The 19408-nt window shown below is 44.3% G+C and overlaps 1 protein-coding gene across 1 annotated transcript in view; it reads left to right on the top strand.

Annotated features, from left to right (window-relative positions):
* The window catches only part of SLIT3 (slit guidance ligand 3), a 597085-nt gene that overhangs the window by 235322 nt on the left and 342355 nt on the right, over positions 1 to 19408 (top strand). The window lies entirely within an intron of this gene.

Here is a 19408-nt window from a genome sequence, read left to right on the forward strand (position 1 = left end):
ATAGAGGGGAACTTTTGTACTTCTGATGGCAGGGGTGGACATCAGATCCTTAGATCCCTGTGCTGCCCCGTCCCGGTCATCTGGCATCCGTTGCTGGCATCCATGGCTGATGAAACTTGCTGTCTCTTCTCTCCACCCAGTGGGGAGTCCTGATGATCCTCCCCACCCACCCTCTGAGCCTGGGCCCCACCTACCTTCCGCAGCTTCTCTGTGGCTCAGACATCTTTTCTTTCTGGCCCCCTGGTGTATTCTTCCCTCTGCTTCCACTAAATAATCCTTTCATCCCCCACATGTTAACCTCATGATGGCCCCTGACTCCCTTAGCCACCTTCCACATCCCCCACCCCCCAGGGAGTTCATGGGAACCCTTCACTTTTCCACTCTCAAAACCCTACTTTTGGGATTCTCTGGCTAAGCTGACCATATCACCATTTCTAGGCTTCCCTAGTTGCCCATGCTCGTGCCAGGGTGCTTGGCAATGCAGGGAAGAAAGAGTAGGGCCCCGCTGTGCTAAGCTTCTTCCCAGTCTAGCTCGAGTAACTCTCCTTGACCTGTTCTCCAGACCTCAGCTCAGGATTATCTTTGCCAACTACCCCCAAGGCTTGGCACCTCAAAATTTCTCCCATATTGTCCAAAGAGCATTCATTTCTTTTCCTGATGGAAGGAAACTCACCACTGTGCCATATCCTCCTCTCACCTTTCCTGGGTTATAGGTCATAGCTGCTGTTTTCTTTCCTGGAACATTAAACCTCTACGTGGACTTAGCGGCATATAGGATAGAGAGAGAGGATCTTGTTTACGAGAAACGGGGGAAATATATCAGGAAGTATTTTTTTTTTTTAATATTAGCACCATTTCACTTATAACAGGCTTACTTTTGTCATAAGACAGATATGGTAGATAACATTTTCCTATTTTCCAGTTGAGAAAACTGAGGCTCAGAGAGGTTAAGAAAACTGCCAGGGTCACACAGCTTGTTGGTGGCACAGCTGGGAAGAAGAGCATGTGGCTGTTTTGACCCTGGGGTTGAGCGCTCCTTCGGTGGCACTGTGCCGCTTCCCCTGCTCGGACTCCCTTCTCCTCCAAGAGGCTGTGAAGTCAGCCATGGGGCACCATCAGCTGCACCAATCTGCTCCCCTGTCCCTTAAAGTGATTATAAAGTGGGAACCATGAAATCAGCAGCTGCAAGAACGGCAGGCATTCTGCCTCAAATAGGCATGAATCCTGGAAGCCAGCAGTTAATGCTGAAGTCACTGTGAGCTTCATTTAATCTTTTTTTTTTTAAGAGATTGCCAGCTATGAATGACTGGGAGGTGGCCAACGATCTGCTGTAAGCTCTTAATAATTTGTAAGTCAAACCCCTCTATTGATGGCAATGTGATGTCGAAATCACTCAGCTTAACAACGCACATTGAAAAGACAAATCAATTATCCCTGGGTCTCTCCAAAGGTGGCTTGGGAAGGCAGCACATGGATATGTAAGTATGTATAAACATATATATTTAATGGAGTGTGGAAGGAATAAAAACTGGCATAATAATTGAGGAATCTTTCAGACTCCCCCTCTCCTGGCTGGGAAACCTGCCCAGCCATGAATCTACAAGGCCCCTGAATCAAGTAGGAGCCGTCTCCTTACCCACTGGGCTTAGGAGGAAGGGAGGCTCCCATTGCCCACAGCAAAGGTTCCAGAGCCTACTCAGACCCCATTCTGTGCAATACTCTTATGCAAGAAAAGATGGGACAACTCCACTCCATTGCCTTCTCCAAGCCCCCTTCAGCTCCCAGCTGGAATTGCATGGAAGCTGTCTAACCAGCCTCCTTGACTCTACTCTGCCCTCTACAATCCATTTCTATGGAGAAGTCAGAACAGTCTTTTGAGAACTAAGGTCAGATCAGGTCTTGCCTGAGCTCACTTCCACTGATGGCCCATTGTATTTAGAATAAAATCTTTTTTTTTTTTTTTAAACTGTGGCTTATAATACCCTACATATTTTGACCACTACCTATTTCTCTGACTTTTTCTCACACTTACACCCAGCATACCTCTTCTGGCCTTTCTTTTTTTTTTTTTTTTTTTTAAGATTTTATTTATGTATTTGAGAGAGAGACAGTGAGAGAGAACATGACAGGCGAGAAGGTCAGAGGGAGAAGCAGACTCCCCGTGGATCTGGGAGCCTGATGTGGGACTCGATCCCAGGACTCCAGGGTCATGACCTGAGCCGATGGCAGTCTCTTAACCAACTGAGCCACCCGGGTGCCCTAAAATATTACTTCCTCTTTGAGGCAGAAACAGGTTATACTCTTTAATTCCTTTTAGCACATATTTTTATCTGAAACTTACTTATTTGAGTCAATTATTCATCTGCCTGCAATGGAAGATTCCTGAAAGTGAGGAGTTTTTCTCTACAGTACCTAGAGTGCTATTTGGCTTATGATTGGAATCCCTGGGAATCTGGATTGACTAGACTAATTCCTTGCTCCCCCTACCTGAAGAAATAACATATTAAAATTTACCAGAGATTCCGTCACTCATTTTTTTCAAATTTATTTCCACAACGAATATTCACCAACTCCCTACTGTTTGCCACCTTGTACAGCAGGCATTGGGGCCACAGAGTAGTCCTTGACCTTGAAAAAATCAAGATCTAGAAAACACCATGAAACTTCTTCAACATGGTAACAAATATAACAAAGGTGTACATGATCTACTCAGAAAATGGACCCCTAGGTCAGGGCTTTTCAAGAAAAGGATTTCAAAAGGAGATAAATCTTGGGGCACCTGGGTGGCTCAGTGGGTTAAAGTAAAGCCTCTGCCTTCGGCTCAGGTCATGATCCCAGGGTGCTGGGATTGAGCCCTACATCGGGCTCTCTGTTCATCAGGGAGCCTGCTTCCCCTTCTCTCTCTGCCTCTCTGCCTACTTGTGATCTCTGTCTGTCAAATAAATAAATAAATAAATTTTTAAAAAAAAGAAAGGAGATAAATCTTCAGCAATAACTTGGAGGATGTACGGGGATTAGGCAAGCAAGGAGTTGAAGTATTCTGAACAGCACAAGCAAGTATCAGAAGCCCCTCTATCTGGCTAGAGTAAATGATTCTCATGAAGGAGAAGCAGGAACTAAAGAGGCAGATAGGGGCAGATTAAGAAGGACCTTTGTAACATTAAGGAGTTAGGACTTCATTTTGAAACAACTATAAACTTTTAAGATAATCATTTTGGTCCCAGTGGAGAGGATGTGTCTGTCAGAGGAAGAAAATATTAGTCTTAAGAGACCCTGTGGGCCTGGATTAGGAGAGTGTGATAGTTTCCTAAAGCTGCTGTAACAAATTACCACAAAAAAGAGAAATTTATTGTCTCACAGTTCTAGAGGACAAAGGTCCAAAGTCAAGGTATGGGTAGGTCGTGTTCCATCTGAAGTCTCTAGGAGAGGATCCTTCCTTTCCTCTCCCAGCTTCTCGTGGTCCCAGGTTTGCTTTTGGCTGATGTCTGCATCGGTCCTATCTGTGCCTCTCTCCTCACATGGTTGTCTTCTCCTTGTTGTCCTTGTCTCAGGATAGTGTTTCCCCCCTCTTACACCAGCACTGCCCATGTTGGACCAAGGTCTTCACTAATGACCTCATCTTGATAATATCTACAAAGACCCCATTTTGAAACAAGGGCACATTCACAGGCATTTGGGTGTCTTAGTGTTTTCAGGCTCCCCTAACAAAATGCTACAAACTGGGTGGTGTATGAACAACAGAAATTTATTTCTAACAGTTCTCAAGGCTGGGAAATCCAAGATCAAAGCATTGGCAGATTCAGTGTCTGGTGAGAACCCTCCTCCAGATTTTAGGCTGCTGACTTTTCGTTGTATCCTCACATGGTGGAAAGAGGGCTAAGGAGGTCCATGGGGCCTCTTTTATGAGAGCACTAATCCATTCATGTGGGCTTCATGCTCATGGCCTACACACCTCCCAGAGCCCACCCCCACCCCCGCCCCCTGATACCATCACATTGGGCATTAGGTTTCAACATATGACTTTCTCAGGGGAGCACACATATTTGATTCTTAGCATAGGAGTTTAGATTTCAATACATCTTTTGGGGGGACATAATTTAACCCATAACAGGGAGTAAAGGGAAAGAAGGGGGAAATTCCAGAGTTGGATAGAAATGGATTCAATAAGTCTTAGAAGCTAAGCAGATGTGAAAGTCTGAAGGAAAAGTGGTGACCTAGAAAGATTCCCACATTTTTGTTTGTGTGATCAAGTAGAGAGTGGAGGCATTCGCTAAAATACAGACTGTATCATATAGGATGTAGAACACAAGATCCTTGTTTCTCTTCTTCAAATGCTTAGCCCATCAGCCAAAGTAATCTTAGTAGCCTAAAGAACTTCCTTAGAGAGGAAGAAATGCCCCCCCCAAAAAAAGTAGCCACACGAGTAAAGAGGGAATATTACCTCCCTCAAAATTCAGACCAGAAGCCAAAATGGAAATCAAATCACTGAATTCAGTTGATTTCTTAAAAACGAGAGCCACAGACCCAACCTGAGTTTTCCTTGTGGAGGAAAAAGAAGAAGCCTGTTTTCCCAGCCTAATCTATTGACTCTTCATTCATTCTGGAGCCGAGCTGAAATCAATAGTGTCTTGTTTGGTCGGAAAACCCTAGGAAAGGGAGGCCACGGCGTAGGCCAGAGTTTACTTGAGCAGAGTGGTCACAAGCGCAGGAAGCAGCCGACTACACAGGTAAAGCACCCTCCACGGAGGCCCCAGCCGCCCAGGGCCTGGTTCTGACATGGTTCATCCGGTGCCTGTGGCCGAGCCTCTTTGATGTCCAGACCAAACACGACCTGCTCTCCCATGGGCATCGGCGCCTTTCCGCACGCCTACCTGGAGGCGGTGGCTCTGGGCGACGTACCCCCGCCGGTGCTTTGAAACAGAGTGGGGTGGAGGTAGGTAGGCCACCCCTGGGAAAAGGCTGGCTGGATTCGCAGGCACCAGGCAGAGGCGATGATGCGGCGTTTCAGCACCGGGCTGAGAGGAAGCTGGGATAGCGTGGAATGAAATCTACCTTCCTTCCACTCAGAGCCCAGGTCCACCTCGGAAGACCCCAGGGACGGGCTGGCTCATTGGGACCGAGAAGTTGCCGGGTCAAGGCCAAAGAGGCTATGACCTACCACGTTTTACAGATTGCTGACAGACGGGCTTACTGGCCTTCACACTCTGGATTCTTCTGGACATTTTCCTCCCTCTTGTTCTCCTGACAGTCGGAAAGCCTTGTGTGGCTCAGCTGCCCTTGACAAGCTTTCTGTTGCCCGAGGCCGGGAAACCACCTCTGCTCTTAATCTGACCCAGCTAATTGGCCCTGAAGAAGTAAATTATGTAGAAAGAGGAGCTGTCTGTGACTCTTGCCACATATATCACCTAAGTATAAGAGACACAAAGAGTGACCACAGCCTTCTTATAAATCTGTTATGGCCTCTTGACCTCCGAGCAATAACAAATAGAATTCTTGCAGGCTGTCCTGAAGATATGAAGACGTTTTGTGAGAACATCTGGCATTCATTGAGTCAGGAAAAGGAAGAAAAAAAAAAATCACAAGCCCTGGGACAGAATTTCATTTTCTTTTCATGTTGCCATGTGGGTGAAGGAGCCCTCTCTGTCTTTAAGCAAATGTGTGTGTGGGGAGAGAGGGGGGAGGTTGGTGGTGGTATGTGAGCTCCCTTTCAAGTTTTAAAAGGGGCATAAAAATGCACATGCATTTCTGTGAAGAAGTTCTCTGGCAGGGGGAGCATCTTTTTGAAGGGGATGTCCGGTTATTGTAACTTGCTGTCAGTATGTCTTCTTTCCTTCTGCTCCTGTGAAGTTTTCTCTGTGCTGCCCTCTGGGAGGACCTGGGTCACAGATGATGGAATCTATAGGTTGCTCAGGGGACACCAGAGTGTGCAAGCATGACATGGTCAAGAGTCCAGAGGGCTCGTGTGCACCTCACTCATTCTCTCTCCCTTCTCTCTCTCGCGCTCTCTCTCTCCATTTCTGTAGATTTTGTCTCATCAGCTCAAAACCAACAAATTCAGATTCCCCTTGGAATGCAGTGGAAGTTCACTTCTGAAGCCTGGATTTGCCTCTTTCCCACAGGATAAGCGTATGCTCTCCTTCCCCCACACAAAAGTTGGCCTCTCTTTGATCAGTGAGTTTAAATCAGAATAGGTCTTAGGTAGCCAAGGTGGCTTAAAATGTTAGCAAACAGTGGGATCCCTTTTAATTTTTTAAAGGGAACTCTAATTCTACCCTTTATGACTTGCTTAATTATCCTGGGCCCCTGAACAGCTGTCTATTGATTCCAATTAACATGATTGACATCTCCTCTGGAAGGTAAAAGCTAATCAACTACAGGGTCCCCCACTGAGAATTCATTTCCTTCTTGGAGTCACTCCTGGGCAGGAGGAAACTTAAATAGAGAATTGAGAATCGGCACCCACAGCTCTGATTTACTCTTTTATATACAGTCCCACAGTGTCTTGTGCAGGGGGGAAAAAAAAGCCTAGCAATTTTTTAAAAAATGACAATTTATTTTTGAATCAAACTAGTGTTAATTCTGTTGGCTTTCCTTTTCTTTCTTTTCTATTTTTTATGAATCTAAATTGATCCCTTGGATGTTTGATTTCCTTTTCCTTTCCAGTTTTGAGGAACCCACAAAAATCTACTCCTGATTACTTCTGACAAGTTCAGAAATTGACATGAACTTTCTAGTACAGCCAGATTTCGGCTTTCCATCTTTGGGATGCAGATCTTGATGGTTTTCTTGATATTTTCAGATTAAAAACAAAAAAGCAAATAAGAGGGAGGTCATGTCTGGTAACAAATCAGGCTCTATAAAGACAGCAGAGGGCTGGAATGATGCTGAACCTGACTATGCAATATAAAACAAAGAGAGCCAACAAATTCATTCAACTTGGGTTTTTGCCTATTATGTGCCAGGAACATGGAAACTTTGAGAAGGGTGGATGTGATTTGGCCTTGATACCTATGGCATCCCCTTTCCTCCGTGTGTATTCCTTTTGGCCAGAAAGGAAATCTAAGTGTTACAGTTGGCAGCAAGCTCAATATGAACAGTGTTCTCTGGTTGCCAAGAAAAAAAAAAAAAAAAAAGAGAACTAATATAGTCTTCAGAGTATCCAGTTCAAAGGGGGCAAGTGGTTAGGCAAATCATCACACTGATTGGCATTTTATTTGACTATAAATTTCATTAGAGTAGATGCAGTGTTGGTCTGGCTGATCACCACATTCCAATAACCTAGCACAGTCCTTGGCATGTCACAGATACTGAATGGCGATTTGTTGAATGAATGAATTCTCTGGGCACAGACCCAGTAATTTCAAAGAAATGTGGGCCAAATTTGTGCTTAGAAAGCTGGGCAGAGAGAATGATTATTGGATGAAGGGACAGACAGACCGATGGGCGGACTGGATAAGATGAGATTAGAAGAAATGAGATGAAGTTTGATTTTGGACAAACAACATAGGATAACTAATAAAGTTCAGTGTTCGTACTCAAGCAAGAGTTTGCAGACTGAGTGTTTGTACATCAGGAGATCTAGCACTGCGTCCCTGTTTGTTGAGTGACCCTCCTTCAGTTGGATTGAGTGATAAGTGAGAAGAATGGCGGAAGGGCCCTTGACAGCAAGCAGTATGGTCTGGCAAATCCCGGGCCAGCTGGCCTGTTCATTTCACTCTACTGACCAGAGAAAGTGCTCTCCTGACATACCTCTTCTTTTCTCTCTCGTTCTGGAGCCATGCCATTTACTCGAAGGACAAATGAGGAGCCAAGAAAGAATAAATGGTTCAGCTCTGCTGGGAGACCAGGGTCCCAGTCTGGTTTTGCAAGGCTGCTCCCTCCCTGGGGCAGATCCAACAATTGTGGCAGCATTTCTCAACCAAAATGGAACCAAGAACCAAATAAAAACAGCACCACAAACCCACCCGGGGAGCTACAGGACACTTCTGTTTTGTTTCACTTTCACCCGCTTCCGAATGTAGGTTTGTGTCTAGCAGATTAAAGTGTGTTGGCTATCATTTGTCAGCCCCAGATGGATGCCGGTTTCTGTGTCTTAATGTCACTTCCCCTTACCACTACAAGAAATCTTCAGACAATTAGAAACTTCCCAGCTTCCTGCAGGAAAGCCAGAGCCCTCAACCGGACTTCCTGGAGGGAAGCGAGTATTTCTGATGCGTCCCTTTAGAGCAGTTTTTATCATTTTGCTTCTTATAATTTTGATTTCATGCTTTTCTGTATATGGGAGCCAATATATTTTTTCCAACTCCAAATATTTGCCTGTTTCCTGAGAAAGTTCCCGTGCCTCGGGGGTTGACAAACACGTGACGTGGCCTCACCGACTGTCGCAGTCCCAGGTGCCCCTGGCAGGCTGTTGGCTTCATAAGACACCTGCCTGATTGTCCTCTCTGTTCAAGCTGGGTTTGCAGTCGTCCACTGGAGAAGGTCCAGGGCAATGCTGGTCACGGTGTTGCTCGACTCCTAAGGGCCCAAGCTCTGGCCTGTTCTTTGCTAAGTCTAATCTGAAGCTCGCTATTCCAAGAGCAGTATCTTAACTAAGTGGGGGACTTTTTCTGAGCCGCTGAACCAGTGGAGGAAGGGAACTGAGTTCCCCTCTCCAGATTGTGGTTCCTTCCAGAGGAATCCCATGCCACCCTCAGAGATGAGACAAAGTCGGTCACTATAACAACTTAATGTGACTACTATTATCTGAAGCAAAAATTCTGTGGCATTTAACGTGCATTACTGTTACTCAGATCTGAAACTCGGAACTTGGATCGGAACTTGCTTTTTATACTCAAAGCTCAAAAGTACAAATAATTCTGAGTCCTTGGCAGCAACACTGGAGGAAATCTGTAGGCAAACGAAATATCTTGCTTCAATTGTTCATATCGGTGGTGATGCTTGAATTCCAGTAAGTCTGGTTAGGAAAGTCACTCTCCTTACTCCTGTCCCACCTCATCTGTCACCGCATCTCGACGACCAGCTTCACCAGGACAGAGAGTGTCTTACAGTTTGAGGAGCTGTATTCAGTAAAAGATCACTAAGGACAGTAATAAGGAATAATAATGGAAAATGTTATTCATTGAATGCTTACCAAATGCCTGGTTTTGTTACCAGAATGTTTTATACCTTATCACGTTGCCCAGAGGTTAGGGCAACTCTGTAAATGAGCTGACAATGCTGTTTAAGAATAAGGAAACTGAGGGGCGCCTGGGTGGCTCAGTGGGTTAAAGCCTCTGCCTTCGGCTCAGGTCATGATCCCAGGGTCCTGGGATCGAGCCCCGCATCAGGCTCTCTGCTCGGCAGGGAGCCTGCTTCCCTTCCTCTCTCTCTCTGCCTGCCTCTCTGCCTACTTGTGATCTCTGTCTGTCAAGTAAATAAATAAAATCTTAAAAAAAAAAAAGGAATAAGGAAACTGAGGGGGCACCTAGATGGCTCAGTCGGTTAAGTGTCTGACTCTTACTACAAGCTCAGGTCATGATCTCAGGGTTGTGAGACTGAGCCCCACATCGGGCTCTGTGCTCAGCATGGAGTTTGCTTGAGATCCTCCCTCTCCCTCTACTCCTCCCCCAGAACGTGCTCTCTCCTCCTCTCTCTCAATAAATAAATAAATCTTAAAAAAAAAGAAGAAGAAGAAGAAGAAGGAAACTGAGGCTTTGGGAAGTTAAGCAAGCTGTCCAAGAGACTGCCATAGACTGAATGTGAGTGTTTGAACTTTGTCTGCTGCAAAGTCTGCTCTGAATCCCTCAGCTTCTCCTTTCTGCTTTGGATTTCATTCAGAGGGCTCTCAAAGAAGCAAAGAAACAAAAAATTGGGGGGACAAGATGTGGATCTTGAGAGCAGTGAATTTGACATTTTGCTCCATTTTGTTTCCTTCTTTCCTTTCTCCCTTACACAACCACTTACTAGACGTTTTGCTAAGCCGACTGTAGCCTGGTCCTGCTTTCAAGTCGCTGGTCGCCTAGAAAAGCAGGTGACCACACAGTGCATCCTTGCCATGCAGCGGGCGGAGAGGCTTCGTGGAACCACACCCCTGCATCCTGCAGCACAGGGGAGAGCAGCCAGCAAAGGAGGGGTGGGAGGGTTCCCAGCAAAGAAAGAGACGTGGTGTATGGGAAGATCTGGAGGCAGGAAGGCACACAACATAGTCAGGGAGAGAAAGCACATCCGGGGGAGTGTGGTCAGACCAAATGGATTGAAGGAGCTCTCATGCAAGATGCTGGTCGTAACACTAAATGGAAAGGTCATTTCAAGCTGTACTATGGAGACATTTGGAGGAGGCTAGAGGCAGAGATCCCAGTAAAGATGGAGGCCAGCCCCTGTGCTAGGACAGAAGGTATCAGACATGAGGTAAAGGGTTGAATTCAAAAGACATTTCAATTGTAAAATCCACAGGGCTTAGAGACAAATTGTCATTGTCAGCCGGCATTGTCAGCCAGGCTGAGGCTGAGGACGTGGCTTGAACGGGTGGCGGGGGAGACATCCCCAGTGCAATCTGAGACATGTTGCCTTTCGAGATGCCTGCAGGACATCCAGGTGGAGAAGTATATTTTTTCAGCTATGCATTGTGTTTTGTGTTTTTGTTTTTATTTTTTCACAGTCTACAAATAGAACTTGAATCCTTCAAGAAGTGAAGTTGCCAGTAAAAATAATGTCAGCATTAGTGTGTCTTGACTGTGGCTGGAGTAGGCCCCCTGTGGCAAAGCCCAAAATATAGAAAGCAAATGGTGGTTGTTAGCAGTCGGGGACAGGCCCCCAGCTGCTAAGTAGGGGTTTAGGCCTGGAGAGGGGGCTAGAGGGTTGAGGAAGGATGGGGGTGGGGAGGCAGGCAAATTATCTCTAAGAAGAAATCACTTTTGTTTTTAATTTTACACACATGGGGCTCATAATACTTGCAAGAACAGGGCTTAGCGATGGAGAGAGATGGAGAGATAAGAGTGAGTCTCCCTTACGGAGGGGCTGGGGGGCACTGTTGCTTTCCCCTGGACTGATTTTGGCGCTCACAGAATGGATTTTGGGTGATGATCAACAAGAAAGCGACTCCAAACCCTCTCCTGGCTCTCATGGCTTTCTTCATGCTTTGCTACATGCGCAACCCCTTCTCAGCCCTCCTCTGCCCAGAGTGCACCCCGGAGTGTCCTCTGGAGAAGTTTCAGATATACAGCAGAGATTATGATGACTCTCTCTGGCACCTTACTTTTACTTACCTACCTACTTACTTTTTAAAGCAAGGTCGAAAGGCACCAGCATCTTCTGCAGGGCATCGCATTCTAGGAGCCTCACCTCCCTTCTTGTATTCATTTCGGAATGTTTCATTTCTGCAAAAATGGTGCTGTGATCTTTGCTTTTCTATGCATGCCTTTCATCCTGCGCTCACAATGTGCTGTGCAGATGTTCCACGGCCAGACCCTGGTGCCCCCTAATTTGCTCTGTGATCCCCCGCTAGTTACAGTCCCTCTAGGCCATACATTTACCTGAAGCTAGGCACACAAACAGGACACGTTGGGAGGATGTGGTCTCCTCCATGCATGGCCTTCTACTTCTCTGCCTTTGCTCATCAAACTCTTCCCATACTCTCTGCCTCCTCTCTTGAGGCCATACAACTCCCTCTCAACAACTTGCGTTCATTTGTTAATTTGATATGTCTATTTTGAGTGGCATTGTAAGTATTGTGCCTATGTGTCCCCAGGGATACAGCCATGAAAAAAGAGTCAAGAGTCCAGGAGCTAGCTCATAGTATAGTGGGGGAGATGACAGAGAAATCAGTATAAACATACTGCCTGGTATGTAGATGCTAAGGTAAGGACAATTGCAGGGTGCTCTGGGAACGCAGAACATGGGCCCCTCACCAGGGTGAGGCAGTGCAGGCCTCCCATAGGAAGTAAGAGCTGGGTTGCTATGGTCTGGTTCCTGGATCCCGGGTCTACTCTTTACAAGTTGTATTACTTTGGGCAAATTACTTAACACCTCTGTGCCTTTACAACGTGATAATGAAGTTAAAACTTAGTAAAGTACCTAGCACATAGTAAATGCTTAATAAGTACACCTAGTAAGTACGCTTCATTCATTCATTCATTGACTCCCTTGTTCAGTCAGTGCCTGCTGAGTACCGACCATGTGCTAGACAATGTTCCTGAAGGTGTGAAGAGGTGTGCCCAGGTCTTGGAAAATCAGTTCTTCTAGAAAGTAAATTACTTCCTCTCAGCCCATTTTATCCTGCATGGACTGTATTTGGAGAAAGTCTTCGAATTGATATTAATAGAAGTTTCTTTTGCTGCCTCTAGAAGCTGCAATCAAGAGGCCTTTGCTAGGGGTGAGGGAGAGCCTGGGCAGGGAGCGAGTAGCAGGTGTAGCTCAGTCCAGCTTGCACATTTCAGGCTGTCAGCTCTTCTTCAGCTCCACTTGGCTCCCACTCACTGCAGCCTACAGCAGTCCCCCCTCTCCTGGGACCGCATTGCTCCCAAACGCCATCTCAAATGTAGGTTTGTTGGGTGCCTGAAAGTTTGACCAACACCCACTGCATCTGAATACTTGCAATTCTTGGAAATAAAATGCACCGGTCCCGGGGGCTCTTCCTGCGGGAGAACCTGGCCATCTTATTGACGCGTTCAGCTGTAGCTGCCTAGACTCCTCACACAGAGGAGGAGAGTCCGTAAACCCGGGCTGTTCGCCAAGACCTGAGCATGGCCCAGCATTGGGCCTGGGGCTGCTTTGCCCTAGAGCAGCTCTGAACTGTGGAAGAGTCCTCCCCGTGCTGGGATGGACAGGGGCTGCTTTTGAGAGAAAATAAACTTGAACAGTACAGAGTTAAGGAAGCCTAGGCTTATTGCTTTCGTGACGCTCCAAAAATGTGGCCATCTCCTTTTCTGGGTCCAGAACGCAGAGCTGGGTTCTTCAGCCCCATTGAATTGAGAGATGATAAAGTACCATTGTTTGGGGTCATTTCCTTTCCAGCAAAACCTTGTCTTTTTTTTTTTTTCTCAAGGTATAATTCCAATAACACAGTATTCATCATCTTAATGTATATAGTTCAATTTTGAGTATATTCACTATATTGTACAACCATGACTGCTGTCTAATCCCATAGCATTTCCATCACCCCAAAAAGCAACCTGCTATCCATTAGTCTCCCTCTCTCCATCCCCCCCACAGCCCTGGCAACCACTAATCTACTTTTTGTCTCTATAGATTTGCCTGTTCTGGGCATTTCATATAAATGGAATCATTCATGTGTACCCTTTTATGTCTAACTTTTGTCACCTAGTATAATATCTCCAAGATTCGTTCATGCAATAAGTATGTAAGAGTACTGTATTCCCTGTTTTTGGCTGAGTAATATTCCATTGTATGGATAGAGCACTTTTTGTTTATCTAGGCATCACCTGATGGGCATTTGCCTTGTTTCTACCTTTTGGTTATGATAACGATGCTAGTGGAAATTCATGTGTAAGTGTTTGTGTGGATAGGTGTTTTCAGTTGTCATGGGTATATACTTAGGAGTGGGATTAGTGGGTTGTATGTTAATTCTGTATTTAACTCTTTTGAGGAACTTGGGAAGAGTTTTTTCACTATTGACTTTACCATTCACGTTCATGCAGTGTATGAGAGTTCCAACAATATATGAGAATTCCATTGTCTCCATATCCTTGCCAATACTTGTTACTGTCCTTGATTTTTAAAGTGTATCCATCCTAGTGCCTACTGGATGTGAAGAGGGGCCCTTTCTTATGCCTATTAATTCAGCTGTTATAGGCTTTTTCTACTTCTATCTACCCATAGCCATCTTATCCATGATCCAGAATTTTTCCTAGAACAAAAAGAAAAATGATGGACAATTTTTAATATTTTGTATCTCTCATAGTTACATCCTTCTTGTTAACCCAGCCAGAATCTGCATAATTCCAATATTGATCTCCCAATTCACATACCTTCCAAAGACCAAGCTCCCTCTTACTCCTGTTCTTACCTAATTTTATGACCTGAATTTGAGAAACCATAGATAGCTACTCCCCCTTAAAGCCGCCACCCTTCCCTCCCTGGGCAACTGGAGAGAAGAGAGAAGGAGCTTATTGTTTTTACATTCTTCTCTTTATTTCCAAACCAAGGGGTTAATGAAATGTACAACTTTGTTTGGAAGAAATTAAAAGCAAAGCATAATCACATCAAGACTTACTCTTCAAGAATTTGTGCTTGAACCTAGCACCAGCTAGAACATAGCTAGTGTAAAGTGTCTTCAGAAGAGAATTTAATATGCACATTATTAAATTATATTAAACCAGCTTCAGGGAATGGAGTGTTTTCATGTATTTTAGTTGCGTATTCCTATTACTTCTATGCATTGGGGTTATGACTTACAAATCCTTATCATTAAAATAAGTCCTGAAGGATCTCCAGCAACCAGTGAAATCATCAACTCATTGTGCATAGTTGTGGGTAATCTGTGCATATTTTGTAACTCAAAATTTTCTAGTAAATTTAAATGGCCAGGTGTCTCAACCAGCCCATATTAATGAGGTTTTAATTCAGTGAGATTTCTAACAAGACCAGTAGAGTGAAATGCAAAGCAAAACAGACTTAGCTTGAATTCCAGCTCTGCTCTGGCTATATGACCTTGGGCAAGTCACTTTTCTCAATATGAGATGAGATTGTGGTATGTAGGTTTCAGGGCTGTTTTGAGAAGTGAGATAACTTATGTAAAGTGTCAGCACAGGGACAGTCACATAAATAGCAAGCATTCAATAAAGGGAAACCATTAGTAGTAGTATATTTAAATAATTGGTGTATTCCAGAAATGGTGCAAGTAAACACTTTTTTTTTTTTTTTTGGTCTTATGGATAATGAAACATATTAACAAGATTAGAAAACTGATTTTTCAGGAACCCTTTTTTTGTAAATGGATGAATCACTTTGAGTTTTATTCGGTTTAGAATACATTTCATTTTTTAATACTAGGATTTCTTGAAACAGGACACACCTATCCAGAATCTTACGGCCCCATCTCCTGTTTCGGAAAAATACCACGGTTTGATTCTCATGTTGGCAAATGCTGGTGAGGCAAACAAACACAACTTCCCCCCCTCTATCCCCAACCAACCTTGATAATGAGCAGACTGTGTGTGAGAGCCCAGAGTCTATGAACTGAAGGAGGTACCAGCTCCTGGGAGGAAAAAAACCAGTTTTACTAATCTTGTTCTCCATTGGGATTTTAAGAGAAATCTCACAAAGATGTTTTGGTTAAAATGAAAGCAAAGTGCTCAAACCATAATAAGGGTCTCAATTATAATCCTGGGAGAGCAGATGGGCGCTGGATTGGATAGAGAGGACCCTTTTAGCACATCTGTCTTTAATAACTTCTAACGCAGAGACTGGCGCCTTTGAAATTAATGGGTCACTCCAAAGCAGTGTTTTAATAATGCGACTGAGAACTTTTTGTTATGTAGAACAGTCCTTGCTGGTGCTGACTTTGAGGATTGAATTAATTTTTCATGAGTTCATAGTGCTTCAGGCTACTATTCCAGCTTCTCCTAGTTTCTGGATTTGTTTGGGGTTTTTTGGTGGTGGTTTTTGTTTTTTAATGTGTAGGCTTTTTTTTTTTTTTTTTTTTAAGGGTGATTTGTTTTAAGCATCTCCATATGAAGGTATTTGAGGAGCTCTATTTTTCTCTTCGGTCACTGAATGAGTGATTCTAGAGAGCTTGAAAATTCAGTAGGCCCTGTCTCTCGCTTTGCTTCCAAATATTCTTCTACCATCTTCCATTTTACTTGCATATGTCATGGACCAGCAATGTACACACAGCCACTGAATCCAGAAGGCAAGTCGGGGAGGCAAGCTACCCTCTTGGAGAGAAGTGCCTTCTTTAGAACTGTAAGATTTGAATGAGGAATGAGACCCATTGCTTATTTTTTCCTTTTCATTCCAAGAAGGATTCTTAAGGCTCTCTACCAGCCCACTTGGGTTCCCAAGAGATTCTATCCTCAGAAGTCTGGTTGCTGGAAATGAGGGTCTTGTCTAGTGGAAATAGAAAGTACTTACTTTACCATTAGCCTATCTTAGAGGGCAAACTCAGCCTCCTCATTTTTGGAAGTATTTTCCAAATACTCTACTCCACACAGATTGGCCCCACTCTCTGAAGTCCTATAGGAACCATACTTGTCTGCAACATTGGGTATAGCATTTAATCATCCATAGCCATTTATCAAGTAATATATATTCATGGCATGAAAAAAACAAACTATCTTTTTGTCTGCCTTTCCCAACATTTTATAAATATGTCATATTTCACTAGCTTGTAAGCACAAGAATTGAAGCGTGCCTGACATTTACTTTTATAAGAAGGAAGGTACAAAGGAAGGGAGGGAAGGGAGGGCAGGCCCATGGTTGTTCTGTAGTTCAGAAAACTTAATCTAAGTGCTGATGCCACTGCAGATGTAATGGATTGGTGGTGAGGGGAAGCTCTCCAAATTCTTCCCTGCACATCCTCCTGTGTTTGAGGTAGATACCCCACAGTATCTGGGACTTGGCTCCTTCCAGCACTGTTCACACTCAGTTGTTATTAGCCGTGTGCATGTCTGGCACCCTCACTATACTATGTTCCCCGAGAACAAGGAACTTGTTCTGTGTCTGTCTTGTTTGCAGATCCATGCTCAGTGCTTAGCACACAGCCTACACACAGCTCAGTACATGTTGGGTGAATGAATAAAGTTGTTCATGAACGAAAGAGCCGTGTAAATTAGTTGGGGCTTCTTCTCCAAAGAAATGATACTGAAAAACAGTATGTGCATATCCAAGGTATTTAGAATTGATTCGGAGAACGGCACTGTACTTCTGTAATTTAGTTTGGGCATAATGGTACCAGGAATCATGAGAAGAGTGACAGATATGGAATGTTGGGGCCAGTAAGGAAATTATGGGCAGCTGAATGTTTCTCAGCCTTCTGCATGTTGTATCGACAGTAAACCTACTACTCACCAGCTCCATCAGTTTCGGAGTCTCACTTAATGCATCATCATTTGCAGAGGTGGGGAGTAGGAGAAAGGAGCAGGCTGTAAGAAAGATTTCTGTTCTCTGATGGTAGTAGCTAAGCGGCAATGGTAGGATGCCTACTGGTGGGATTTTTCAGGTCATAATGTATGCACAAGACCTCTTTTTTTCCCCCCTTTATTAAGGGATAATTGATTGAGGTCAGAAGTTTTGGAGAGTCCTGGGAGATTTTTAATCTAGTGCCATCATGCAAAGCTTACTACATCAATAAGACGGTTCCGTAGGGGGATAGAGGAGTAATTGAGATGCCACACCAGCTGGAATCCAGATGAAGATACATTTGGAAGCTTAATCACAATCATGTTCTACACTAAATATTCATCCGTCTGTCTCCCAAAGAGGACAGGAAATTAAGTTGTCAAGGGCAGGGGGGATGTGGATTTAGCTGAAAGAAGAAACCCACACCTCAGCCTTAATCTCTAAATATGCAAGACTGTCTTCGATGGTTGAAGCAAAATCCTCTCCTTTCCAGTTTTATTTTCTGAGAAATATTTGAGCTGTTTATACACAATTTATCAGCTTTACAGTTACCGAAATGACTGTTAAGATAGCTCAGGCTCCTCACTGTGGGATAAATACAGATGAACAATGCCATCTCAATAGAAAAATGCTTTACTGAGCCAATATAGAAAAGTATTAAAGTTGTGTAAACACGCGAGGAGCAGCAGGGGAATTCCTAAACAGAGTTGACGGGCTGTGATTGCACATGCCTTGGGGTACTGTGTCCTGAAAGTTGAACTAAACCTCGCATATAGTCAGTAGGAATTATATTGCATACTGTGGGTATTCATTCATTCGTTTTGTTTTTTTCTTTTTTTATTTCCAAGTTCAACTCTTAGGGTCCCTTCAAGACATCTAAATTTCATTTCAAAGGATGATTTGAAAAATGTGTGTTGCTGCCATAGGTTAGATGATCATCTCCTTCACATTTTGGTCCGATATTATGAATCAAACATTGGCGTTAATGAAAGGGGACAGTGTCCTGTTAGAGGAGGAGGTTATATGAGGCAGGGTGTCACTGGCTGCAAGTAACAGAAAAATCTCCACTCAAATCAGTTTTCATAAGGGAAGGTGTACAGGTTTCCCTGCTCTCTGAAAGTTCGCTCGATGCCCACCATTTTGATGAAGGACCCACCTTAGTACCTGTTTTTGCTAACTGCAGGAAATCCAAAGAGGATTTTTGCTTTTACAAAATGGTGACTGCTTCTTTGCTTCATGCCACTTCAGCTTACAAAAGGCTTCATGGGAATGCTGTACTTTTGGATAGCAGGGAAAACCTTACTTCACACGATGGAAGTCTTTAAGTGGGGGATACCTGAGATGCAGGATATTAGAGCTCCTGTCCTGCTTCTCCACGGCTCTCTTGGTGCTCTGCCTCCCCCAGCGTGTTGACACCATTCTCTAACTGGGTCTTAGATGGCTGTAGGACATCCCAGCTATCCCATCCTGATGCTTGAATTTCCACCAAAACGAAGGTGTCATCTCTTCTTTAGGCTTTTCTCTTAAGGAGTAAACATCCTAGAAGCTCATTAGTAGAATTGCTCTCACATGAAATCTACCTCGGCCAGCGCACTGATGATGACTTTACAGCCATCTTTGCTTGGAAGTGGTGGTGGGAACACACCCATCCTGTGAGTAAGACATAGCCACCCATGACGTCACCCAGTTCACATGGTGCAGCGGAAGGAACACAGGTCGTGTGGATTCAGAGCTGCATTTGAATCCTATTCTTGTCACTAAATAGCTATGGATCACTTACCCTCTGTGAGCTTCACTGCCCGTCGGGTAAAATAGGAGTATGACCCACCAAGATGGCACACAGAGCACTGGGTAGGCACAGCTCAGTCCTAACTCCCTTTCCACGTGTGCCTTTTCATTGAGCGGGGTCTTGGTGCCAACTTGCTAGCTAATACGCGCCTGTGCCTCCTAGGTATAGGTGTCCATTTTGTAATCCTATCTTCTAATGGATGTACCATGTAAAGTATAATTTAATTAGATGTATGTTCATATAGCTATATTTGATATGTTTCATAGAGATAATGTGTGTGTATATATGTTATCTATACATTACATATCTATTCAATCAACAGTTACATATCAAGGAGCTCCCTTATGTCCCATACTGTTTCGGGCATCCCCGTGTTCTGGTTTAGTGCTCCTCGAAGTGTGGCCCACGGCTTTGCGGCACTTAGCGAATTGTATGTTCCTGGCCTGGAGCAGATAAGTGCAGCAACCGAGAGTCACCATTTAGACGCATCATCGTCTGACACTGCTAAGACAGCCATGCCTGTGTTCGTCTTTGCGATGCTTCATTTTTAGTGTCGTCTAC

This window comes from Meles meles, chromosome 3, assembly GCF_922984935.1.
Source record: "Meles meles chromosome 3, mMelMel3.1 paternal haplotype, whole genome shotgun sequence".
Taxonomy (NCBI): Eukaryota; Metazoa; Chordata; class Mammalia; order Carnivora; family Mustelidae; genus Meles; species Meles meles.